At 33.1% G+C, this 27,938-nt stretch overlaps 4 long non-coding RNA genes across 4 annotated transcripts; 1 reads left to right on the top strand and 3 right to left on the bottom strand.

Moving 5' to 3' along the window:
- Positions 1–638: 638 nt before the first annotated feature.
- Positions 639–26,131, top strand: LOC117130839. Its single transcript, XR_004454103.1, has 4 exons — positions 639–773; positions 844–933; positions 1,017–4,000; positions 25,869–26,131. It is a non-coding gene; the product is annotated as an uncharacterized LOC117130839 (long non-coding RNA).
- On the bottom strand, positions 2,117–6,188 carry LOC117130841. The gene is made up of 4 exons (XR_004454105.1): positions 4,896–6,188; positions 4,632–4,816; positions 2,992–4,558; positions 2,117–2,909 (listed from the first exon to the last, which is right to left on the bottom strand). It is a non-coding gene; the product is annotated as an uncharacterized LOC117130841 (long non-coding RNA).
- On the bottom strand, positions 15,320–21,663 carry LOC117130838. The gene is made up of 2 exons (XR_004454102.1): positions 21,475–21,663; positions 15,320–17,668 (listed from the first exon to the last, which is right to left on the bottom strand). It is a non-coding gene; the product is annotated as an uncharacterized LOC117130838 (long non-coding RNA).
- On the bottom strand, positions 24,093–27,938 carry LOC117130840. The gene is made up of 4 exons (XR_004454104.1): positions 26,874–27,938; positions 26,610–26,794; positions 24,968–26,536; positions 24,093–24,885 (listed from the first exon to the last, which is right to left on the bottom strand). It is a non-coding gene; the product is annotated as an uncharacterized LOC117130840 (long non-coding RNA).

The raw sequence follows: 27,938 nt of genomic DNA, 5'->3' as shown, positions 1-27,938 counted from the left end.
CTCTGCCTAGAAAAGGGAAACATGAACGGTTAGTGGCTACACTCAGTCAATTCGTCTGGACTTCTTCTTAAATCGTTATGGGCGTCAATATGCTTCTCCTTGAAGCCAAGGTTGCTCCGGCGATTTAGAAAACAAACTCAAGTTTTTTCTGTAAGATTTACAAGTAACGTGATCTTAATTAATTTGTGATCTTAGTCATACGATGTTTGCTTCTTCATTTTGTTAAGCTCCTCGGTCTTTTTAATCTGACAATGGCTCGAACAAATGCAGATGATGATTTAAAGTCAAAGTCTTTACAAGCTGAGTTTGGCGAAAAGAGGAGCTTTGGTCGCGGTTTCTGTATTACAGTCAAGAGATTGCAACATATAAAAAAATTACTAATGCTCTGCTTCATAGAAGGTATGAAGCTACATATGGAGAAATTCAATGATGGTATTGTACTAAGATAAAGGCTCCTTAGTATATTGAAACGAGAGTCTATAGTGGGGACATGTAAAGTTCCTATGTTATAAATACCATTTGAGTCAAATATCATATGTAAATTTTTTCCTTGAGTCGATTTTAGTTTTCAACAATGTTTTTGTTTTAAAAAATAGATTATTGTATGATAGTTTTAAGCAATCTGCAGGATATTACTGAAGAAAACAAATCTCCTCCATGCCCAACAGAGTGGTTATTCCGTGTTGATATTGTTAATAAATGGAAAGAGTCTAACGGTTTCAGTGCTACCCAGATGTTTAGAGAATATCAAGATGTCTGATACGGCCTTACTGGTGAGAAGAGCATTGTCTTTAAGCCAATATACTTTGTTTATGGATCTTCCATAGATTCTTTTGTGAAAAGGGGGATTAGAAGTCTTTTGGTTCAATGGAAAATTAGCTCAGCAGTCCAGTGAGAAAGTGTTGAAGGATGCAATGAAACCATCACAAAACAGTAAGTAAATTGATAAGTTTCTGACAAAAAAACTGTGAATCAAAAATAAAATTAAATAACTGTATGATAATATGACGTATCAGGTTCTGCTTATGTCTATGAAAGCTGGCGTCGAACTGAATCTAACCGCTTCTTCACACGTCTTCTTAACGGTACAGTTTATCTTTACGATTACGTTTAAGTTCCAAATACGTTCCAACTAAAAACTCTAACAATGTGATTTCACCATTTATTTATAATATCCCATAAAATAAAATAATAAAATCAAAAAGAACTAAAAAATATCCTAACAAACAATGATTTTAAACTCATTTTCAAATGGAAATAATGTTTCATAAGCTCAAACCAACGAAAAGATCTAATCTCACAAATATTTTTTCTTTTGTGTTACCAAACTCAAAAACCAAAAAAATAATATGAAAATTAATGGAAAAGCAAAATGAGGAATTATACATAATCAAACATATAGTTAAAAAAGAGTAACACTATCTAATAAATAAAATAAAATACAAATAGCATACATATTACTATCTCCCAAATATCAACACACTTTTAAATAAAGCAAAATGGCATCGTAACATCGTCTCTTGCATTTTTTAATTAAAGAAATTAATTACAAAGTTTTGGCGAACCGCAATACACAAGAAATCTAAAAATAACATATGATAATGGATTACCTCAAATAAATAAATTTAAAAATAAAAATAAAATACATCGTCGCAATAAAGATAAAATATTATATCATTCCAAGAACCACAACAATATAATTATGCAATTTGGTCAACAACAGCTAATTCAGCTCTATATATCATTAGATATTATATAAATAAAGATCACATGTAAATAATGTTTCACAAAAACAGAAAATTATGCTTTTGAAAATAAAAATATGTCGATCTAAACACTTAATTACGTCAAAATCCCGCGCGGTGCCCTAGTATTGCATAACTAAGAGTTTAATTACTTTCTCGCTTTCAACCTACATGAATTCTTAAGTTGGTGCATAATTACTCTGAAACTTGTTTTTATCTAAAAAGTATTATTAAAATATAAATTGAAAATTGTTCATTCAATAATAAAATAAACTACAAAATATCATTAGTTATGAAATTTTTGATAAAAGTAAAAATTACATTGAAAAAATGGAAACATCTTCTATTTTTAAACATCAAAAACTTCCTTGTTTAAAACAGATGGGGGTATAACTTTATTACATTATATTAAGAAAACAAAGAAACTTGTCCTATGATAGCATCAAAACTTGGAAATGTGTAATACAAATATGACAATGGCCAGCCGAACAAATTAGTTAGCAGGCCCTCTTCGTAGGGCACAAAAGCATGTTTTTGAGAGTTCAGAGACTAATCGAAACTGATACGACGCATCTTACAAACAAGATTACCCGTAGGGAAATCAAGTTCACTACCAGCGTCTGATTTCATCACATCTTTGAGCTCATCTCTTGGTGTAGCCACACACGTCTGGAAAGTTGCAAGCACAGGAGGAATCGGCATGGACAAGGCTGCAAGCACATTGCTCAAGTACTCTATATCTATACACAGTTGCTGTGCTCCTCGGTCTGAAATGTATTGGATTCCTCTCAGTTGCTCCATGTACAGAGCCGTTGCGCCTTCTGCTACCTTGAACATCCACTCGGTTGCAAAGAACTGTGCGTCCTCGTTGTTTGAATCACCATTGGTTGAGATTCCTTCAGCTAGAGGCTCAAGCTGCTGAGGTAAAGTCAGGAGATATTATCCAACGCTTGTAACGTAAGCCTGAGGGTATGAGCTGAAGTTTGGTAGAGCAAACGCAGTTTGTTCCTCCCCAGAAGACCAGATTGGTAGGCAAGATACTTCCCCGAGTCTTTGCCTGACTTTTGATATGAGGATGTCATATACAAGTTTGTTCACTGTGTCCTCAAACGCAGCTACTCTCTGAGATGCCAAAGGCAGTGCGTGGAACTTTGGATCTTTTGACTGCAAAAAAAAAACAGCAAAAAGGAAATGAAACATATGAACAGTGTATATTAATTTATGAATCTTTGTCAATTAAGACTACCTGTTCCAACAGGTTTAGGAGTTTGCGAGCCTTCTCCGGAACATCAACCAACCGAATAGCAGCCACATCCAGGGAAGCTCATCCAGCCATAGACAAATCTCCAGCTGTTTGTTCACTTGTCAAATGTGACAGGTTCTGATCCAGATTTGTGCCAAATAGTGAAATAGACAAGCTGGAGTTTAGTCTAGCCAGAGTGGCTCTCAAAGAAGCTTCAAACACAGAAGACCTGCTCAAGTCAGCTTCTCACCGTCTTTATAGGAGCTTTCGTCTAAGATTTTAAGCCTTCTGGTGTTGTCAATCGAGACATGGTAACATAAAGCTGTCCATGGGTAAATACAGGCCGGGGAAGATATAAAGCTGACTTGCTTTAGGCTTTGGCCTTGACTTTTATTTATTGTCATGGCATAGCTAAGTCGGATTGGGTATTGCCGTCTACGAAGTTAAAAGGATGTATGCTGTCAGTTGGGCTTAGCTGTATCCTAGGGAGTAATGTTCGTTCACCAACTTCTGGTCCGGTCATTTTTATCAAAAAAAACAAAAAAAAAACTTCTGGTCCGGTCATAATCTCCACTTCGACAATCACCAAGCCATGATCCTGATTAACGTTGCGCAGTGAATTCAAAGGAGTAGCATGAATGTAGTTTACTCAAACCGTGCCCAAACTGATCCGATTCGATTGTATTTTATAAATTCCTTACTAACATTTTCTTGTATTCCTCCTGTGTATTAAAATAATTTTAAAATAAAATCTAAAAATTAAACCCGGGTGGAATTATTCATACGTTAGTCTCCCAATTAATCTTGAAATTTGAATAGTTACAAAACAACTAAAATTTTAATAAATCAACAATTCCAATTTAGTTATATAATTATAACTTTATTTTTCTTAATCTTAGGAAGATTGTGAATGAATTTACTTGTTCCGTAGTCATTTGTATCTAAACCGAAACATATAGTAAAAAAAAACTAAATATTAGGAATTAGTAAATCAGAGTATTTCGGTTGGAATGTCACGTAAGATGATAACTCGAATAATACTGAAAGTCTGTATAGTAACTAATTATTTAAATATTCTATTATATCATTACTCAAAAGTTAGTTATAGGATGACAAAAAGTTTCCTTTTAGTATTGTTATGATTTCAACGTCAAAAGCCAAAAACGCAAAGGAGTAGCATGAATGGAGTTTACTCAAACCCTGCCCAATCTGATCCGATCACAATTCTAATGGATTTTCCACTTTTATTTCAGTTAAAAGAATTGAAAAAACTATATAAGAGGGAATAAATTGAAATAGTTTTTTATTATTGACTGAAACAAAGATAATCAAAGGTGCGAAAGTACTGCAGATAAATAAGAAGTATTTAAACTTGGAACATGAAACCATAACTGCTGGTATCCACTTTCTTGGCCATCTTGGTAGATGAGTGGGTCCTCTTCTTCGCCGAAGCATCGCCTGGTTTCGCATCAGTATTCTTATCTGCATCACTACTGCCTTCTCCAGTTTCAACACGAACAGGAACCAGACCACCATCTGCCATGTCAGCATCATCACCATCGTTTCTCCCCTGATACATTCGGAAAGTGTTACATACTAACAGACATACATAGATAATCAAAGGTTCGCAAAATCACTCTTACCTTAACGACAAAGTCAGGAACTGGAACACGCTCATGCTCCTTAAGGATGCGGGTGATGGTGAGGTCTAATGGTGTGCAGTGAAGTTAAACGTGCTAACTCTGACCTGGAAGGTGAATGTTTTTCCTTCCATGTCTGTGATAAACAGCGGCACCTAAGAGTCCTCAGGACTTACTCCTTCCTCAGCCTGTTCGTCAGAATTAAAGCACCATGTATGTTAGCATTTATATTTAATAATCCTTTAAGAAGACTAATGCACATCTTACCAACACTGACCGGCTTCACTTGCTCGGAGGTTATGCAGCTTAGTCATCACACCATCAAAACACACGAATGCACCTTCAACTGTGCTGTCAGCGATTGCCAACTCCACACGATAACTGATGGAGTTTACGGAAAAAATGAAGACGTCCATGCCTCTCCAAGGATAGAAATTAACGCCCTACAAACTTTCAGTTCTGAATTATTGCCTATACACTATCTAGCCCTTGACTAATTTGCCAATAATGAATTCAAGAATTTTAATCATATTTTTCTTCCTCCCAACAAGCTAGGCATTTCGAATCGTGACTGTGACCAGTTTTACAAGTGCATCACATCCGTCTTCTCGAAGTGGACTTTTATTTAGACGTCACCGTGCTATCACATACGAGTTCCTGGAGCTTTGTTTTCAAGAGTTTAACATGTGTGTTATAGGTTTCTACGGCGTTACTTTTCTGATTTTATGATAAAGAGGTTTAAGACAGAATTTTTACATAAACTTTGGTTATGATCTGGTATCTGTATTTCAAGTGTTTCCCTACATGGAATCACTTCCAAAACAAACAAACAAAAATTAACTATATGATTTCCCTACTTATTTCTACCCAGAAACAAACTAATATCTTAAAACATGAACGGTTGTTATTGCAAAAAAATCAAACAGATTTATTAGTTTGATGGGATTTATTGTTTTCAAACTCTAGCATTTATAATATAGAATAAATACTTTAAAAATATAGTAGATCAAGATGAGATGGTCAACATTTTAAGGAAAACAAGTGAAGAAAGATGACTGAAAAGAATAAGAGAAATTCTTGGGTTCACCCTCTAGGTGAATCTATAGGTTCACCAACCAATGAAAATTGGTTATTTTATATACAAATTTTTTCAAAAAAGGAAACAAAATTTTTAAAATTTATTTTTTTAAATAAAAGGATATAAAATACATAAAAAACGAATAATAACAATAAAAGATGATTTTTTCATATTGTTAAAGCTGTTCATATTAAACACTAAATCCTAAACCCTAAACATGAAACCCTAAACCCTTGGATAAATCCTAAACCCTTGGGTAAAGAGATATTCCAACGGTTATGAGTTTATCCATGGGTTTAGGATTTACCCAAGGGTTTAGAGTTTAGGGTTTAGGGTTTAGGGTTTAGGGTTTAGTATGAACGGCTTTAACAACATTAAAAAATTCTTTTCTTACAGCAGCTACTATTTTTTTATTTATTTTTTATATTTTACCTAAGGGTTTAGGATTTATCAAAGGGTTTAGGGTTTAAGGTTTAGTGTTTAGGATTTATCAAAATTTGTTTATTACAATTAATATTTTACCATTAGATATATTAAAATAATATTCTAGATCGATATTCAATTTTCAGTTTTTAACTATTACACGTAAAAAATATTATTAAGTATCTTTTTTTGAAAAGGGGGTTTTATATTTTAAGTAGGTTATTGAAGTATTTTTTCTTTTTGTGAATTTATTTGAAATGAGATTTCGATCTTTTAAACTACGATAATTTATGTTCTATACATAATTATATATTATTTACGTAACTCTAAAATCTCGGACTTGATTCTTCATATTTTATTAGTTAATTGTGTTACATATACTAGAAATACTTACTTCAAACTTAAAATATAAAAAAAAAATCAAATTTAAAATTAGTTATATATAATTTAATATACAAGAATTTACATACAAATAAAAATGATAAATGTAATAAATTTAAATATATTATCCGCGCGTAGCGCGGAGAAAGGATCTAGTTAAAATGATGACTAAATAACAAAAAAGTTAATAACAAATCTATGTTTTTTAGTTTTATTTTCCTTTAAGTCTTGTTTATTGAAGTTTGATTAGTTATCGTTATCTTTTATTCATTCCATATTAAATAATGAAATATTTAAGATCTAGTTTTTTTTTGTTTTAAAATAATTCTACAAGTTTTATACACTTGGATATCAAGTTAACAACAATGAAAAATTAGTCCCAAAGAGTTAAAAAAGTTATGGGCCCATACATATGAATAGTAGGAATGGGTCCAAGACCGGCACTGATTGACCCAACTGCCTCCTTGGATCTTGGACCTGCTCATTAAACCTCTGAGTGTTATTTTCTTGTGAGAGAATTTTCTGCCATAAATAGAGATAGTCATATCATTATTAGATCATACTATGAAGGCATATGTGAAATTAAGAGCGGGTGGTTTTCAGATAACTATGGTTAATGTAAGTTTCTTAAGAATCAAAGCAACTAAAGAGAAGTGAATCGGATAAATGTAAAATAGGTTTGCGAGTTTGTAATAGTTTCCTAATTTCTATTTCTTTACCACACAAACGATGCATTGATTGTAAAATAGGCTTTTGTGATTAATAAATTTAACATTTATTCCAAAAAAAAGTGAAACGGATAAAGACAAACCTTTTCTTGCACATACTCTTTGCCGTGTGGTATATGATGTTGCTCTTTATCTGACTGAATCAAGGAACGACTAGCTTCAATTTCAGTCTCAAGTTGCTCGTTTGGAAACAACAAGCTATACTTAGATAAATCGTCATATTTAACTGGATTATCATTGGCATGCACGTCAAACTATAGGTACATTAATTTTCATAAAGTTGATATGGAGAAGTTTTTTTCATCGTTTATTTTATGATGCTTAAACTTTAAATTCACACGTACATTTATTTATTCTCATTCTTGATTTCCCTCGAACGCTGGATCTTTTTTAGCTTGCTACGGATTTTCTTGTCTCTGACTAAACGTGGGTGTTATGAAAATAGTAAACCTATTCTAAAATACGATAATAAATAACCATTAGACTTAATAATTAGAACAACAAATATATTTAATATACTACCACAACAAAATATATAGTCTAGTCAACCTTTTTATTCCTAGACTACTAATTTGAGATATATTCAAAATTAATGGTAATTGAACAATTACCAAAATATTACAGTCAAATTATTTTTTACCATACTACTATATGAAATATGTTGAAAATTAATGGTAATTGAATACATTCCTAACGTTGTCCATTTTGTGTTCTTGACTCTTCCTCTCAACTATCTGTATATATAAGATTACAAGTGCATGACTATATTTCAACATCACAAAACAAATAAAAGATAAAACTAAAAGCGACAGCCATGGGAACACCAAAACTGAAGTTGGCTGTCGAGGAGTTGGAGATGGATCATCTCATGCTCCAGATCCAAAATGGTAGAATGCTTGATGACCTTTCTCAAACCGAGACTGAGAAGTTAAAGTCATATGCAAGTAAGAAGTTCCAAACTCTTATGGGTGAGATCCCAAAGGCACCATTCCCAATGATACAGGGGGGAAGTGTCTATTTGATGGATAAGTGGATCAAGGATCCATCTGATAAGGAGGATGAGATGAAGAAGACCTGTGAAGGAGAGAGCAGCAAGTCTGGTGGTGCGGACGATGCCTAATGAAGCAGCTAGCCGTCGAATAATAAAATTAATGTGTCTTGGAATAAAGTTGTTATTGTTGTGTCTTTGCATTCTCGTTTCATATTTCTAGTTTTTGTTGCTTTGGTCATGTTTCCTGTTTTTTGTTTCTTGTTGTGTCTTAAACATGTGTCTTTGTTTGCATATGTTAATCTAAATAATGCAATGTTTTCCCTTTGCAATCATTAAAGAGCTCATCCCGTATTTAACACTGTTTTTCTAGAGCTCAACATAAAGCAAATTGTTTGAGAACAATAAGCTATATATATACACATTAATTTTCATGAATAGTTTGTATGGAAAAGTTTTTCTCATCGTTTCTTGTATGATGCTTAAACCTTAAATTCACACGTAAGATTTATTATTGTCTTTCTTGATTTTCCCTCGAACGCTGGATCTTTGGCTGCTTACTACGTAGCATTTTTTTTTCTTTTTAGCATTTACATTAAGACTACAAATTACTCAGTATCTACAATTTCAAGAGATTTGTTTTAGAGTGTGTGTGTCCTATTTTTTGCAGACGCTGGTCTTCCTAGGGATGGCAATTGGTACCACCCGCCCCGCTGCGGTCTCTATCTCATGTGGATCTTTGCGGGTCAGCCCGCCATGACCCGCGGTACCCAAACCCGCGGGTAGTAAAAAGATGATGTTTCGTTGTGGTGAGAAGATTATGTTTCCACATGTTTTCTTGAACGAGGACGGCTCTCAACTCAATACTGTAACTTAATAACAGCATGTGCACTACTAGGACTTAACAGAAACGAAGCAAACAAACTTCTTCCATATAAAGTAGGACTTAACAGAAACGCATCATTGCCCACAGAGAAAGGAAGGTAAATTCTATCTCCTACATTCAAGGACTCCTTGGCTGCCACCTTCAAACAGACAACATCAGCTTCTTAAAAAACAGTTCTTGTCCTAACCAAGAATTAACAGAAGAGCTATTTACCCTTTTAAGTTGGCTTCTTTGTAGTTCATCACCGTCATAAGTCACATGCCCTTCTCTTTTTTAACCTGAAACACATTTACAAATCTCTTAATCATGTAACTCAATGGTTCGATCGAATCATCAAAATAAAATATTTTAGCTGAAGAGATCACGGACCTGTCTTAAACGAAAGAGTTTCTGTACGAGGTTTCTAGGTAAGTCCAGACGAAGAATCCACCTCAGCTCCGGTGGTGGGATCTCCAAGAAGAGAAGCTATGGGGGTGGAAAGAAAACGGAGAGAAGCTTCACTGGTGGTTCGACGAAGAAGAGAAGCTCCGGTGGTGGCCTTAATCAAAGAGAAGAAGAACCGGTTGGTGGTGATGCTCCTCTGGTGCTCGACGGTGACTCGGTGGAGTCGTGGAGAACATGAATCGCCATTTTTGTGATCTCTCTTTTTTTTTCAGGTGGAAACAAAACAAAACAGGAAGTGGTGCGGGTTCTTTCTGCCCCGCAAGACCCGCGATAGTCCAAACCGCAAAGGCCCAAACCCACATGAGACTTAACCCGCGACACCCGCTCACAAATGGGCCTCAATATCTCTACCCAAACCCGCCCCGCATGGGTCTTCTACGGGCCCAGCCCGTGGGCTGCGGTTTATTTGCCATTCCTAGTTTTCCCATAAGTGTCCAAGTTATTCACTCCCACCCATTAGTCCAACGCTTTCAGTGTAATGATAAAAGAAAGCCAAAGTGGAGAGGGATAGAGAGAGTAGAATTACACCCCAAAGATTCCAATAGCATTAATCTTCTTAATCGCTTCCCTCATCGCAAAACCTTCTGCCATTAGTGGTGACATAACAAAGTTAGTGGAGATTGAAAATCTCTGAGTCTCTCTTGAAGTTTTGATAGTCCATCCCAGTCTAGCAGCCCCTGATGTTTCAGTCTTGAAGCACGATTTAACATATGTTTTTAATAGGAAAGAAATAAACCACATGTGGAACATGTGCTAGGGGAAAACAATGTCCCTGTAAAAATGGACTAGACACCACGTAGTGGCAGCTGATCAAGCTCAGTTACTAGCTCCGTCAACTTAACCTGATTTTCATTCCTGCATTGAACCAACTGCCTCCTTAGATCTTGGACCTGGTAATTAAGCCTTTGAATCTTATTTTCTTGTGAGAAAATTCTCTGCCATAAATAGAGATAGTCATATCATTATTAGATCATACTATGAAGGCATATGTGAAACTAAGAGTGGGTGGTTTTCAGATAACTATGGTTAATGTAAGTTTCCTCAGAATCAAAGCAGCTAAAGAGAAGTGAAACGGATAAAGACAAACCTTTTCTTGCACAGACTCTTTGCCATGTAGTATATGATGTTGCTCTTAATCTGATTGAATCAAGGAACGACTAAAGTTTTCTTATATGGAGAAGTTTTCTTCATCGTTTATTGCCATTCTTGATTTCCCTCGAACGCTGGATCTTTCGTTGCTTGTTACGGATTTTCTTGTCTCTGACTAAACGTGCGTGTTATGAAAATAGTAACCTACTAGGCAGTAACTCGCGATGTGAGCGGAGTAAAATAGTTTATTAGATTATTTATAGTATGTTGTACTAAAAGATTTGTCATATAGCTTTTTTGGAATAAATATTCATATATATGTTCGAATTCAGTTGATCTATCGGGATTTCACACTTTTAGAGTTAGATATTTAAATCTTATTCAGATATTTACAAATTTTGGTTTAGATTTGGTTTCGAATCTTTGCGGGTTCAGTTCGGATTCGAGTTCGGATATCCATTTTAATCAGGTATTTTTTAACAAAAATATAAATATACTTAAATGCTCAAAATCCAAAAATAAAATAATATAAAACATAAAAAATTAATAATGTAAGACTAACTATTTAAATTTACATAAAAATTCATTCAATTTAAATATTTGGATGGAGAACAAATAAATATTATCAGTATTTTTAACATTTACTGTTATTTTTAGATATTTACTTGTGTCTATGTTGATAATTTTGAGATACTTTCATATTTTTGAATATCTAATGAATATAAAATTTAAAATAATTAATATATTTAAATATATAATTGAGATTTAGATATTTTGGTATCCAAAATATTTTATTTTGGATTAGATTCGATTCTGGTTATCTAGATATTAAACTTTTAATCCATCTGAATATACTGAATCGTTTTAGTTTGTGTTTAGTATTACTTTCAAATCTAGTTCGATTCAGTTTCAGATCCAGATGAGTTAATCAAATAAATAGTGTGTGAGCACATTAAATTATTTGCGGTAGAGTTAAAAAATTAGTGTGTGAATGCATTAATTGTTAAATGATTGTGAGGCCGACACGTCAGCATACTCAAATTGAAATCAATGTGAAGCTATAACATAGAAAATATAGTGTGAACGCATTAATTACAAATGTTTCTCTTTTAATATATAGGAGATACTAAAATACGATAATAAAAAAATAGACTTAATAATTAGAAAAATCAATATATTTAATATACTACCACAACAAAATATTTAGGGTCAAACTGGTAACCACTATAGGAACACTAGGAATGAGTAGGAGAAAAATGTAGAGAAATAAAATTATAGGAAGAAAAGAAAGATTATTCCTTACCGATTTTAATGAGAAACAAATTTGTTCTATATTCCTCTAGAATAAAAGGAATGAGAAGAATAAAAAAGAAAAATTATTTCTTATAAATGGTAAAAATAATTAGAAATAGTAATAAATTCATCATTCCCTTTCATTCAGTGGTCACCAGGTAGACACTCAGTATAGTCAAACTTTTTATTCCTAGACTACTAATTTGAGATATATTCAAAATTAATGGTACTTGAACAATTACTAAAATAATACAGTCAAATTATTATTTACCATACTACTATATGAAATATGTTGAAATTTAATGGTAATTGAATACATTCCCAAAGTAGTCCATTTTGTGTTCTTGACTCTTCCTCTCGACTCTCTCTATATATATAAGATTGCAAGTGCATGACTATATTTCAACATCACAAATAAAAGATAGAACTAAAAGCGACAGCCATGGGAAGACCAAAAGTGAAGTTGGCTTGGGTCGAGGAACGAAAGAGAAGAGCTACTGTTTGCCAGCGGAGAATGAAAGAATTGATTCAAATGGCTGAAGAACTAACCATCGTTTGTGATATGAGTGCATGTTTGGTCTTTTACAACCGTAAAAATGGTAAGCTGGTGGCATGGCCATCTCTGGAGGAGGCTCAATCTCTCATCGACTGCTATAACGCATTACCGGAAACCGAGAGGAACATGAAGGCGGATGATGAAGAGTCATCATTCATCAAGACCATTACCAAGGAGATCGAGAAGAAACTAGAGCTTTCTCGGAAGGCTATCGAGGAGTTGAAGATGGATAATCTCATGCTCCAAATCAAAAGTGGTAGTAGAATGATTGCTGATCTTTCTCAAACCGAGATTGAGAAGTTAAAGTCATATACATGTAAGAAAATTGTGTATTATGATAGAGAGTTACGTAAGCAACATCCGAATACGAGTGGCAATGAGCCATTTCTTGAGGATGACGATGGGGAGATGAAGACCTATGAAGGAGAGAGCAGCGATTCTGATGGTGCGGACAATGCCTAATGAAGCAGCTAGCCGTTGAATAATAAAATTAATGTGTCTTGGAATAAAGTTGTTACTGTTGTGTCTTTGCATTCTCGTTTCATATTTCTAGTTTTTGTTGCTTTGGTCATGTTTCTTGTTTTTTTTGTTTTTGTTTCTTGTTGTGTCTTAAACTTGTGTCTTTGTTTGCATATGTTAACCTAAATTAATGCAATGTTTTCCCTTTCAATCATTGAAGAGCTCATCTCGTATGTAACACTATATGTTTTCTAGGGTTCAACATAGCAAATTCTTTAAGAATAAGCTATATTTTGATAAAGCATCGTATTTAACTGAGATTATCATTGGCATGCATGTCAAACTATAGGTACATTAATTTTCATGAATAATTTGATATGGAAAAAGTTTCTCCAACGTTTCTTTTATGATGCTTAAACCTTAATTTCACACGTAAGATTCATTGTTGTCTTTCTTGATTTTCCCCGACCGCTGGATCTTTGGTTGCTTGCTACGTAGTGAAACTTTTTTAAGCATATACATGAAGAATACAAATTACTCAGTAACTACAATTTCAAGAGATTTGTTGAAGTGTGTGTCCTGTCCAAGTTATTGACTTCACTCATTAGTCCAACGCTTTCAGTGTAATGATAAATGAAACCAACGAGAAGAGAGATAGAGAGAGAGTAGAATTACACCCCAAGATTCCAATAGCATTCTTAGATACACATACTTGATGTAGTACACCTATAAGGACATCTATAAGGACCACTCTTCTTTGATTGCTTCTTCAAAGTACACAGAACTTTCAAGTGCGCAGTGTTTATAAACAAGGCTTTTGGGGTATTAGGTTGATTAAAGAATCTTGATTAACATTTCAAGCCTGTGAAGTGTGTGAGAGAAAGCTTCAATCTGCACACACCAAACATGTGATTCAGAATACAGTACTCATGAGGATTCAGTAGGGTGAAAAAAATGCCCTTCTACTGTAAAACCTTTATGCAGAGAAAGCTATGGGCGTTCCCCAGTCAAAAAAAAAATATGCTTCTAAAAAAGTTTCAGAAGGATATTGCAACTACTTACCTATATCTACTGAGAGATATTCAGAGACAGACACAACATAATGTGTTCATGAAGGTTTATATATAAAGTGTCCACTGAACTTCGACATGGATATACTTAGGAGAAACGTTTCATCTTCTAGCAAATTCGTTCTTCCCTTTATAATATCTCTAGCCAGACTATGTTCAAGTTTTCAACTACCTCTAACAGTGTTCCCGGGGGAAAAACCAAATTCTCCAATGTCCAAATCTATTGAAATCTCTAAGGTAAAAGGTCGAGACAGCAAGCAAGCACTCAAGAAAAAAGTATGCATGTGGCTCGGATCAATAGGTATGATATTCATATGGAAAATTCATTTTGATAACCCTGGACCAGATATTAATTTAGAAACCATGCTGCCATATTCTGTCAATCATATCCAATAAGATCAATATCTCATAGTGCATCAAATTAGTTGGCAATTGATTCTAGCCATCAAATAGGTAATTCTTGAAGCATGATTTTTTTTTTTGGAAAGCAACTTCATTGATTAAAAACAAAATTGATTAAATCCGTTGTTACATGGCGTAAGGCCTCCTTAGCTAAGAAATCAGCATCATAATTCCTCTCTCGAGGAATCCAACAGAAAGAAATAGCATCAAAAGAGCTAGCATCTATTCTAATATCTGAGATTATCCCACAAATCTCCAAAGGCTCAGTAGATATTAATTAAGTGCTTTGGATCAGCTGTGAGGAGTCTGATTCGCATCTTAGTCACCGGATCCCCAGTTCCTTGCTCTTCCTAATAAGTGGTGACATAACAAAGTTAGTGGAGCTTGAAAATCTCTGAGTTTCTCTTGAAGTTTTGTTAGTCCATCCCAGTCCAGCAGCCCCTGATGTCTCAGTCTTGAAGCATTATGATTTAACATATGTTTTTAACTGGAAAGAAATAAACCACATGTGGAACATGTGCTAGGGAAAAACAATGTGCCTGTAAGAATGGACTAGAGACAACTTAGTGGCAGCTGATCAAGCTCAGTTACTAGCTCCATCAACTCAACCTGATTTTCATTCCTGCATTGAACCAACTGCCTCCTTAGATCTTGAAGCTGCTCATCAAACCTCTGAATCTTATTTTCTTGTGAGAGAATTTTCTACCATAAATAGAGATAGTCATATCATTATTAGATCATACTATGAAGGCATATGTGAAATTAAGAGCGGGTGGTTTTCAGATAACTATGGTTAATGTAAGTTTCTTAAGAATCAAAGCAACTAAAGAGAACTGAATCGGATAAATTTAAAATAGGTTTGTGAGTTTGTAATAGTTTCCTAGTTTCTATTTCTTTTCCACACAAACGATGCATTGATTGTAAAATAGGTTTTTGTGATGAATAAATTTAACATTCATTCAAAAAAAAAAGTGAAGCGGAAAAAGACAAACCTTTTCTTGCACAGACTCTTTGCTGTGTGGTATATGATGTTGCTCTGTATCTGACTGAATCAAGGAACGACTAGCTTCAATTTCAGTCTCAAGTTGCTCGTTTGGAAACAACAAGCTATACTTAGATAAATCGTCATATTTAACTGGATTATCATTGGCATACACGTCAAGCTATAGGTACATTAATTTTCATAAAGTTGATGTGGAGAAGTTTTCTTCATCGTTTATTTTATGATGCTTAAACTTTAAATTCACACGTACATTTATTTATTGTCTTTCTTGATTTCCCTCGAATGTTGGGTCTTTCGTAGCTTGGTACGGATTTTCTTGTCTCTGACTAAACATGGGTGTTATGAAAATAGTAAACCTATACTAAAATACGATAATAAATAAACATTAGACTTAATAATTAGAACAACAAATATATTTAATATACTACCACAACAAAATGTATAGTCTAGTCAACCTTTTTATTCCTTGACTACTAATTTGAGATATATTCAAAATTAATGGTAATTGAACAATTACCAAAATATTACAGTCAATTATTATTTACCATACTACTATATGAAATATGTTGAAAATTAATGGTAATTGAATACATTCCTAACGTTGTCCATTTTGTGTTCTTGACTCTTCCTCTCAACTATCTGTATATATAAGATTACAAGTGCATGACTATATTTCAACATCACAAACAAAAGATAGAACTAAAAGCGACAGCCATGGGAACACCAAAACTGAAACATATATATAACTAGAGTCGGCCCGCCCGTATTTTACTTGTAATCTAGATTATTATTTTTTGTATGATTTTTTTGTGTCTAGGATAGAAATTAACGCCCTACAAACTTTCAATTTTGAATTATTGCCTATACACTATCTAGCCCTTGAGTAATTTGCCAATAATGATTTCAAGAATTTTAATCATATTTTTCTTCCTCCCAACAAGCTAGGCATTTCGAATCGTGACTGTGACCAGTTTTACAAGTGCATCACATCCGTCTTCTCGAAGTCCATGCCTCTCCACATTTGCCTTGCATAACTACCTCAATGTTTCCGTTGTAGAAGACGCTCTGGTATGGATTCCTTCCACGGGGAAGATGATATAACCCACCAGATCAAATATTCCAGGCTCTGCAACAGGGAGGAGTTTGATCAATTGCTCTGGTATGGCTACGCTTTCCATTTTCCAGTTTTTCTGTATATCACTCTCTCCTGCCGTGAACCACAAAACATATCACTCAACCTGAACAACATTAAAAAGCTGAACTTTAAAACACATCGAAAGATCACTCCTTCTCTACACAGCTAAAGTCAGAAACATTGGATAAAACAGTAAACTTTACAATTTAAAACGAAGTTTGTCTCCTAAAGAAAGCTATTAAGTAAACAGAATAAGATTCAACTTTCATGGCAAATCCTTTCCATCCACTTCATCTACCAAAAAAAGAGAAAAAATCAGAATCAAACTTCATGGCAAATCCTTACCATGGTCTTTTTCTAGCCTATATAAACTATATATAACCCATCATCTTCAAATCACAAACCTACAAAAATAGAAATAATATTCATCAAGAGTTTCAACTAAGAGCAAAATTCAGATCTAATAAAACTCAAACAAAACCCAGATTTGTCTATTCGACGGTGGTAATCCTCCATACAGCCTCTCCTCTCTTCCTCCACACTCCTCTCTGCTCCTCTACACCGTATCGATCCTCTGGTTCGTCTTCACACTTCGATTATTCAAACTTCACCAAAATCAAAGCCACACAGAAGAGATGATGAGAAAGTAAATAATTTGTAGATCTAAAAAGGAGGAGGGGATTCATTACCATTAATTGATAGAAACGGTAGTGGAGATGGAGAGACATGAGAAGAGATCTCCTGATGGTGGAGAGACATGGAGCAGAGATCCGAGGGAATAGAAGAACAGACGTGGAGAGCGAGAGAGAGAGACGGGAAGAGTAGAGACGTAATAGCCGGAGAGGAGCGGAGCTGTCACGAAGTAGGAGAGGAGGCATCACGGTGCTTAATAACTTCACGTAGGAGAGAGGCAGAGGAGGAGAGGAGGTGTCACAAAGTTATGATCTGTAACTTAAATGAAATGCTAGTTTTTGGGATGGTTGGACACGTGTCGTGCTCACAAAGCTCGACTTATCTAGGTGGAATCCTAGGTGTCCTAAGGAGAAGAGAACAAACTGTTTCTTTATATATAAAAGAGTGTTTTGCTCTCTCCTGAGGCTGCCACCTAGGATTCCACTTAGGAAAGTCGCTTCACGAGGAGTCAACACGTGTCCCGCCTCCTCGAAACACAGCGTTTCATTAAAGGAATCAGCGATCCATATGGGCTAAGTTTGTGAATGGGCTTTTCCGCGAAAACCTAAAAACTATTTTTTACGCCAAAACCTCAAAAATGCATTTTCCCGCAAAAATTGCAAAAACGTGTTTTCCCGTCAAAATTGCAAAAACGTGTTTTTCCGCAAAAACCGAAAAACATGTTTTCATGCCAAAATCACAAAAAAAAACTTGTTTTCACGCCAACACTCCAAAACACATTTTTCGGCCAAAACACAAAAACACGTTTTTCCACCAAAATTGCAAAAAACGTGTTTTCCCGCCAAAACAAAAAAAAACGTGTTTTCCTGCTAAAACCGAAAATCTCGTTTTCCCGCCAAAGCTGAAAAATCTCATTTTCCCACCAAAACCGAAAAATCTCGTTTCCCGCAAAAACCGCAAAATACGCAAAAAGGCGTTTTCTTGCCAAAAACGTGTTTTCCCGCTAAAACCGCAAAAACAAGTTTTCCCCGCCAAAAACTTGTTTTCCGCCAAAACCGCAAAAACGCGTTTTACCGCCAATAACGAAATATCTCATTTTCTCGCCAAAATCGAAAAATTTTATTTTCCCGCGAAAATCGCAGAAACGTGTTTCCCTCCAAAACCGCAAAAACGCGTTTTCCTGCCAAAAACGTGTTTTTCCGCCAAAACCGCAAAAATGTGTTTTCTCACCAAAATTGAAAATTTGTATTTTCCCGCCAAAACCAAAAAAAATCTCGTTTTCCCGCCAGAACCGAAAAAATCTTGTTTTCTCGCCAAAATCGAAAAATGTGTTTTCTCGCTAAAACCAAAAAAAATCTTTTTTTTCCCGCCCAAACCGCAAAAAGAAAACTCGTTAATTTTGAAATAATTCAAATGTAAATATATTAAACTAAATAATTAAATGTAATATAGTTAAAATTAATATAAAACATATGATTAAATCAACACAAGAGTATTTTGGTAATTTGTTTACTAAAATCATTTGAATGGAAATGAAAAAAAAAAAACAAACATAAGATCCATTTAGATGATTCATCTATATGAGCTATGTGGATGGACAAACAAATAATCACAAAAATCTGAATGAATCATTTGAATAGATCATACAAATGAATCATTTGGATGGAGATGACAAATGGTGAAACAAACAGCCCCTATGTTATTACAAAATGGGTGGAGAATATTAACAATTCTAATAAGTAAATATACAACATAAGAATAGAAATATTACATTAAACATTTATAGGTAAATATACAATATAAGGAAAAATAAATGAAAAGTAAATATACATTATAAGAAATAGAAATATTACATTAAACATCTATAATAATTTATCATCTAATATAAAAGCAAGAAAATTAGAATAAGTAAATATATAATAAAAAAATAAAAAATTTATATTAAACATCTATCTGAAAAATGTATCTATACTAATAAAATGGAGCTTTTGAGGCTCAATAGAGCGTCCACATCAGCGAAAAAAAACATTTTGTGAAAGATGACACGTGTCATTAGTAAAAAATAAAAAATAAATATACATATAAAGAAAAATAAATAATAAGTAAATATACAATATAAAAAATAAAATTATTACATTAAACAATAATAAGTGAGGCTCCATAGGGCGTCGACATCAGCGGTAAAAATGTTTTCTAAAAAATGACACGTGGCATTAACAAAAAATAAAAAATAAATATACATATAAAGAAAAATAAATAATAAGTAAATATGCAATATAAGAAATAGAAATATTACATTAAAAATAATAGGTAAATATACAATATAAGAAAAAAAAAATGAAAAGTAAATATACATTATAAGAAATAGAAATATTGCATTAAACATCTATCATAATTTATCTTCTGATATAAAAGCAAGAAAATTAGAATAAGTAAATATATAATTAAAAAATAAAAATACTATATTAAACATCTATCTGAAAAATGTATATATACTAATAAAATAGAGCTTTTGAGGCTCCATAGAGCATCTACATCAGCGAAAAAAAAAACTTTTTCTAAAAGATGACACGTGTCATTAATAAAAAATAAATATACGTATAAAGAAAAATAAATAATAAGTAAATATACAATATAAGAAATAGAATTATTACATTAAACAATAATAAGTAAATATACAATATAAGGAAAAATAAATTAAAAGTAAATATACAATATAAGAAATATAAATATTACATTAAACATCTATCATAATTTATCATTTGATATAATTAAGAAATGAGAAAAAACTAAATTAAAAATCTATTTGAAAAATGTATAGTGTAATAAATAATAACTAAATACACAACATAAAAATAGAAATATTATATTTTATAATTATCGTAATATTAGAATAAATAAATGAAAATATAAGAAAAAAATAAATATTAAGTAAATATAGTATATAAGAAATAAAAATATTACATTAAATATATATCGTAATATTATCATTGATATAAAAACAAGAAATTTAGAATAAATAAATATACAAAATAAGAAAGATAAACAATAAGTAAATATACAATATAAAAATGGAAAAACTAAATTGAGCATATATCTGAAAAATGCATAGTGAAATAAATAATAAGTAAATATACAACATAAAAATATTAGATTAAACATTTATTATAATATTAAAATAACTAAATATAAAATATACGAATATATACTAACAAAAATGAGCTTTTGAGGCTTCATAGAGAGTCTACATTAGCAAAAAAAATCTTCTTCTAAAAGATGACACTTGACATTAATAAAAAAATATATATGTATAAAGAAAAAGAAATAATTAGTAAATATACAATATAAGGAAAAATAAATTAAAAAATACAATATAAGAAATAAAAATATTACATTAAATATCTATCATCATTTATCATTTGATATAAAAGCAAGAAAATTAGAATAAGTAAATATACAATTAAGAAATGAAAAAAAAACTAAATTAAACATCTATCTGAAAAATGTATAGTTAAATAAATAATAACTAAATACACAATATAAAAAATAGAAATATTATATTATATTATACAATTATCGTAATATAAGAAAAAATAAATATAAAATATAACAAAAAAATAAATATTAAGTAGGAAAATTACCACAAATAGCACATTCATAGTACCACTTTTCATGTTTACACTAACCACTTTTACCATCACTTTTAATGAAGGGTAAAAGACAATTATACCCTTAGTGTTAACTAATCTAGATTTAGGGTTTAGAGTTGAGGGGTGGGGTAAGGTTTTTGGAATGTGAAATTTAGGATTCTAATAAATATATAAATAAATACTTAAAAATATAAAAATAGTTTCAAAGATAATTTTCGTTTTTCAAAAAGAAATTTGAAGAAAAAATAAAAAAAAATCGAAAAAAAAATTTCAAAAAAAAAAGTTTTATAAAAAAGTTCGAATTTGAAAAAGTATAACTCAAAAAAAAAAAAAAAATTTACTTTTTTTTAATTTATTTTTTTATTTAAATAATAATTTATTATATATATGAATAACAAGGACATAAGAGTCTTTTGCCACTTAATGAAGAAAGTATTTCTGATTTTTTCTAAAGAAATATGTATTCACACATACATACAATTCAGAATTTGTTGTTGTTCAGAATACAACGTTCAAAAAAATAACTATATGGTTAACATTTGAATATAAAAATAGCCCCGCACGTAGCGCGGATTAACTCCTAGTCTTTATATATAAAAGATGTTTTGCTCTCTCCTGAGGCTGCCACCTAGGATTCCACTTAGGAAAGTCGCTTCACGAGGAGTCAACACGTGTCCCGCCTGCTCGAAACACAGCGTTTCATTAAAGGAATCAGCGATCCATATGGGCTAAGTTTGTGTGTGGGCTTTTTTTTAATTTGGCACAAGAAAAGCAGCCCGATAGCAGTCAACCCTAATAGCACAATGTTCATCTCCGTTCTTTGTTCTTCGTCATCTGATCTTCTTTTTCATCGACCAAAAACGTTACCAGTTACAGATTCGTCTCATTAAACCTCTTCTTAACTCCATCAACCACGATCTGGTCTTGAATGTGAACTTCTCTTCTCCGAGGCGGTGTCACTGCGAATATAAAAAGTTAAGCCTTCCTCTTATCAAAACCATCTTCTTGATCTGTTGAACCAACAAAGTAAAGTTATTTTCACATAAATGGCTAACTCGAAAGTTCTTATTTCTCATTTGAAATCTGGTAAATTTTCTTCTCCGGTTGAGGTTAGGTTGATGCGTTGACTTCCTCTGCCTAGAAAAGGGAAACATGAACGGTTAGTGGCTACACTCAGTCAATTCGTCTGGACTTCTTCTTAAATCGTTATGGGCGTCAATATGCTTCTCCTTGAAGCCAAGGTTGCTCCGGCGATTTAGAAAACAAACTCAAGTTTTTTCTGTAAGATTTACAAGTAACGTGATCTTAATTAATTTGTGATCTTAGTCATACGTTGTTTGCTTCTTCATTTTGTTAAGCTCCTCGGTCTTTTTAATCTGACAATGGCTCGAACAAATGCAGATGATGATTTAAAGTCAAAGTCTTTACAAGCTGAGTTTGGCGAAAAGAGGAGCTTTGGTCGCGGTTTCTGTATTACAGTCAAGAGATTGCAACATATAAAAAAATTACTAATGCTCTGCTTCATAGAAGGTATGAAGCTACATATGGAGAAATTCAATGATGGTATTGTACTAAGATAAAGGCTCCTTAGTATATTGAAACGAGAGTCTATAGTGGGGACATGTAAAGTTCCTATGTTATAAATACCATTTGAGTCAAATATCATATGTAAATTTTTTCCTTGAGTCGATTTTAGTTTTCAACAATGTTTTTGTTTTAAAAAATAGATTATTGTATGATAGTTTTAAGCAATCTGCAGGATATTACTGAAGAAAACAAATCTCCTCCATGCCCAACAGAGTGGTTATTCCGTGTTGATATTGTTAATAAATGGAAAGAGTCTAACGGTTTCAGTGCTACCCAGATGTTTAGAGAATATCAAGATGTCTGATACGGCCTTACTGGTGAGAAGAGCATTGTCTTTAAGCCAATATACTTTGTTTATGGATCTTCAATAGATTCTTTTGTGAAAAGGGGGATTAGAAGTCTTTTGGTTCAATGGAAAATTAACTCAGCAGTCCAGTGAGAAAGTGTTGAAGGATGCAATGAAACCATCACAAAACAGTAAGTAAATTGATAAGTTTCTGACAAAAAAACTGTGAATCAAAAATAAAATTAAATAACTGTATGATAATATGACGTATCAGGTTCTGCTTATGTCTATGAAAGCTGGCGTCGAACTGAATCTAACCGCTTCTTCACACGTCTTCTTAACGGTACAGTTTATCTTACGATTACGTTTAAGTTCCAAATACGTTCCAACTAAAAACTCTAACAATGTGATTTCACCATTTATTTATAATATCCCATAAAATAAAATAATAAAATCAAAAAGAACTAAAAAATATCCTAACAAACAATGATTTTAAACTCATTTTCAAATGGAAATAATGTTTCATAAGCTCAAACCAACGAAAAGATCTAATCTCACAAATATTTTTTCTTTTGTGTTACCAAACTCAAAAACCAAAAAAATAATATGAAAATTAATGGAAAAGCAAAATGAGGAATTATACATAATCAAACATATAGTTAAAAAAGAGTAACACTATCTAATAAATAAAATAAAATACAAATAGCATACATATTACTATCTCCCAAATATCAACACACTTTTAAATAAAGCAAAATGGCATCGTAACATCGTCTCTTGCATTTTTTAATTAAAGAAATTAATTACAAAGTTTTGGCGAACCGCAATACACAAGAAATCTAAAAATAACATATGATAATGGATTACCTCAAATAAATAAATTTAAAAATAAAAATAAAATACATCGTCGCAATAAAGATAAAATATTATATCATTCCAAGAACCACAACAATATAATTATGCAATTTGGTCAACAACAGCTAATTCAGCTCTATATATCATTAGATATTATATAAATAAAGATCACATGTAAATAATGTTTCACAAAAACAGAAAATTATGCTTTTGAAAATAAAAATATGTCGATCTAAACACTTAATTACGTCAAAATCCCGCGCGGTGCCCTAGTATTGCATAACTAAGAGTTTAATTACTTTCTCGCTTTCAACCTACATGAATTCTTAAGTTGGTGCATAATTACTCTGAAACTTGTTTTTATCTAAAAAGTATTATTAAAATATAAATTGAAAATTGTTCATTCAATAATAAAATAAACTACAAAATATCATTAGTTATGAAATTTTTGATAAAAGTAAAAATTACATTGAAAAAATGGAAACATCTTCTATTTTTAAACATCAAAAACTTCCTTGTTTAAAACAGATGGGGGTATAACTTTATTACATTATATTAAGAAAACAAAGAAACTTGTCCTATGATAGCATCAAAACTTGGAAATGTGTAATACAAATATGACAATGGCCAGCCGAACAAATTAGTTAGCAGGCCCTCTTCGTAGGGCACAAAAGCATGTTTTTGAGAGTTCAGAGACTAATCGAAACTGATACGACGCATCTTACAAACAAGATTACCCGTAGGGAAATCAAGTTCACTACCAGCGTCTGATTTCATCACATCTTTGAGCTCATCTCTTGGTGTAGCCACACACGTCTGGAAAGTTGCAAGCACAGGAGGAATCGGCATGGACAAGGCTGCAAGCACATTGCTCAAGTACTCTATATCTATACACAGTTGCTGTGCTCCTCGGTCTGAAATGTATTGGATTCCTCTCAGTTGCTCCATGTACAGAGCCGTTGCGCCTTCTGCTACCTTGAACATCCACTCGGTTGCAAAGAACTGTGCGTCCTCGTTGTTTGAATCACCATTGGTTGAGATTCCTTCAGCTAGAGGCTCAAGCTGCTGAGGTAAAGTCAGGAGATATTATCCAACGCTTGTAACGTAAGCCTGAGGGTATGAGCTGAAGTTTGGTAGAGCAAACGCAGTTTGTTCCTCCACAGAAGACCAGATTGGTAGGCAAGATACTTCCCCGAGTCTTTGCCTGACTTTTGATATGAGGATGTCATATACAAGTTTGTTCACTGTGTCCTCAAACGCAGCTACTCTCTGAGATGCCAAAGGCAGTGCGTGGAACTTTGGATCTTTTGACTGCAAAAAAAAAAACAGCAAAAGGAAATGATACATATGAACAGTGTATATTAATTTATGAATCTTTGTCAATTAAGACTACCTGTTCCAACAGGTTTAGGAGTTTGCGAGCCTTCTCCGGAACATCAACCAACCGAATAGCTGCCACATCCAGGGAAGCTCATCCAGCCATAGACAAATCTCCAGCTGTTTGTTCACTTGTCAAATGTGACAGGTTCTGATCCAGGTTTGTGCCAAATAGTGAAATAGACAAGCTGGAGTTTAGTCTAGCCAGAGTGGCTCTCAAAGAAGCTTCAAACACAGAAGACCTGCTCAAGTCAGCTTCTCACCGTCTTTATAGGAGCTTTCGTCTAATATTTTAAGCCTTCTGGTGTTGTCAATCGAGACATGGTAACATAAAACTGTCCATGGGTAAATACAGGCCGGGGAAGATATAAAGCTGACTTGCTTTAGGCTTTGGCCTTGACTTTTATTTATTGTCATGGCATAGCTAAGTCGGATTGGGTATTGCCGTCTACGAAGTTAAAAGGATGTATGCTGTCAGTTGGGCTTAGCTGTATCCTAGGGAGTAATATTCGTTCACCAACTTCTGGTCCGGTCATTTTTATCAAAAAAAACAAAAAAAAAAACTTCTGGTCCGGTCATAATCTCCACTTCGACAATCACCAAGCCATGATCCTGATTAACGTTGCGCAGTGAATTCAAAGGAGTAGCATGAATGTAGTTTACTCAAACCGTGCCCAAACTGATCCGATTCGATTGTATTTTATAAATTCCTTACTAACATTTTCTTGTATTCCTCCTGTGTATTAAAATAATTTTAAAATAAAATCTAAAAATTAAACCCGGGTGGAATTTTTCATACGTTAGTCTCCCAATTAATCTTGAAATTTGAATAGTTACAAAACAACTAAAATTTTAATAAATCAACAATTCCAATTTAGTTATATAATTATAACTTTATTTTTCTTAATCTTAGGAAGATTGTGAATGAATTTACTTGTTCCGTAGTCATTTGTATCTAAACCGAAACATATAGTAAAAAAAAAACTAAATATTAGGAATTAGTAAATCAGAGTATTTCGGTTGGAATGTCACGTAAGATGATAACTCGAATAATACTGAAAGTCTGTATAGTAACTAATTATTTAAATATTCTATTATATCATTACTCAAAAGTTAGTTATAGGATGACAAAAAGTTTCCTTTTAGTATTGTTATGATTTCAACGTCAAAAGCCAAAAACGCAAAGGAGAAGCATGAATGGAGTTTACTCAAACCCTGCCCAATCTGATCCGATCACAATTCTAATGGATTTTCCACTTTTATTTCAGTTAAAAGAATTGAAAAAACTATATAAGAGGGAATAAATTGAAATAGTTTTTTATTATTGACTGAAACAAAGATAATCAAAGGTGCGAAAGTACTGCAGATAAATAAGAAGTATTTAAACTTGGAACATGAAACCATAACTGCTGGTATCCACTTTCTTGGCCATCTTGGTAGATGAGTGGGTCCTCTTCTTCGCCGAAGCATCGCCTGGTTTCGCATCAGTATTCTTATCTGCATCACTACTGCCTTCTCCAGTTTCAACACGAACAGGAACCAGACCACCATCTGCCATGTCAGCATCATCACCATCGTTTCTCCCCTGATACATTCGGAAAGTGTTACATACTAACAGACATACATAGATAATCAAAGGTTCGCAAAATCACTCTTACCTTAACGACAAAGTCAGGAACTGGAACACGCTCATGCTCCTTAAGGATGCGGGTGATGGTGAGGTCTAATGGTGTGCAGTGAAGTTAAACGTGCTAACTCTGACCTGGAAGGTGAATGTTTTTCCTTCCATGTCTGTGATAAACAGCGGCACCTAAGAGTCCTCAGGACTTACTCCTTCCTCAGCCTGTTCGTCAGAATTAAAGCACCATGTATGTTAGCATTTATATTTAATAATCCTTTAAGAAGACTAATGCACATCTTACCAACACTGACCGGCTTCACTTGCTCGGAGGTTATGCAGCTTAGTCATCACACCATCAAAACACACGAATGCACCTTCAACTGTGCTGTCAGCGATTGCCAACTCCACATGATAACTGATGGAGTTTACGGAAAAAATGAAGACGTCCATGCCTCTCCAAGGATAGAAATTAACGCCCTACAAACTTTCAGTTCTGAATTATTGCCTATACACTATCTAGCCCTTGACTAATTTGCCAATAATGAATTCAAGAATTTTAATCATATTTTTCTTCCTCCCAACAAGCTAGGCATTTCGAATCGTGACTGTGACCAGTTTTACAAGTGCATCACATCCGTCTTCTCGAAGTGGACTTTTATTTAGACGTCACCGTGCTATCACATACGTGTTCCTGGAGCTTTGTTTTCAAGAGTTTAACATGTGTGTTATAGGTTTCTACGGCGTTACTTTTCTGATTTTATGATAAAGAGGTTTAAGACAGAATTTTTACATAAACTTTGGTTATGATCTGGTATCTGTATCTATTTATTTCAAGTGTTTCCCTACATGGAATCACTTCCAAAACAAACAAACAAAAATTAACTATATGATTTCCCTACTTATTTCTACCCAGAAACAAACTAATATCTTAAAACATGAACGGTTGTTATTGCAAAAAAATCAAACAGATTTATTAGTTTGATGGGATTTATTGTTTTCAAACTCTAGCATTTATAATATAGAATAAATACTTTAAAAATATAGTAGATCAAGATGAGATGGTCAACATTTTAAGGAAAACAAGTGAAGAAAGATGACTGAAAAGAATAAGAGAAATTCTTGGGTTCACCCTCTAGGTGAATCTATAGGTTCACCAACCAATGAAAATTGGTTATTTTATATACAAATTTTTTCAAAAAAGGAAACAAAATTTTTAAAATTTATTTTTTTAAATAAAAGGATATAAAATACATAAAAAACGAATAATAACATAAAAGATGATTTTTCATATTGTTAAAGCTGTTCATATTAAACACTAAATCCTAAACCCTAAACATGAAACCCTAAACCCTTGGATAAATCCTAA

This window comes from Brassica rapa, unplaced genomic scaffold (assembly GCF_000309985.2).
Source record: "Brassica rapa cultivar Chiifu-401-42 unplaced genomic scaffold, CAAS_Brap_v3.01 Scaffold0714, whole genome shotgun sequence".
NCBI lineage: Eukaryota > Viridiplantae > Streptophyta > Magnoliopsida > Brassicales > Brassicaceae > Brassica > Brassica rapa.
This window is presented reverse-complemented; position numbering and strand designations above follow the sequence as displayed.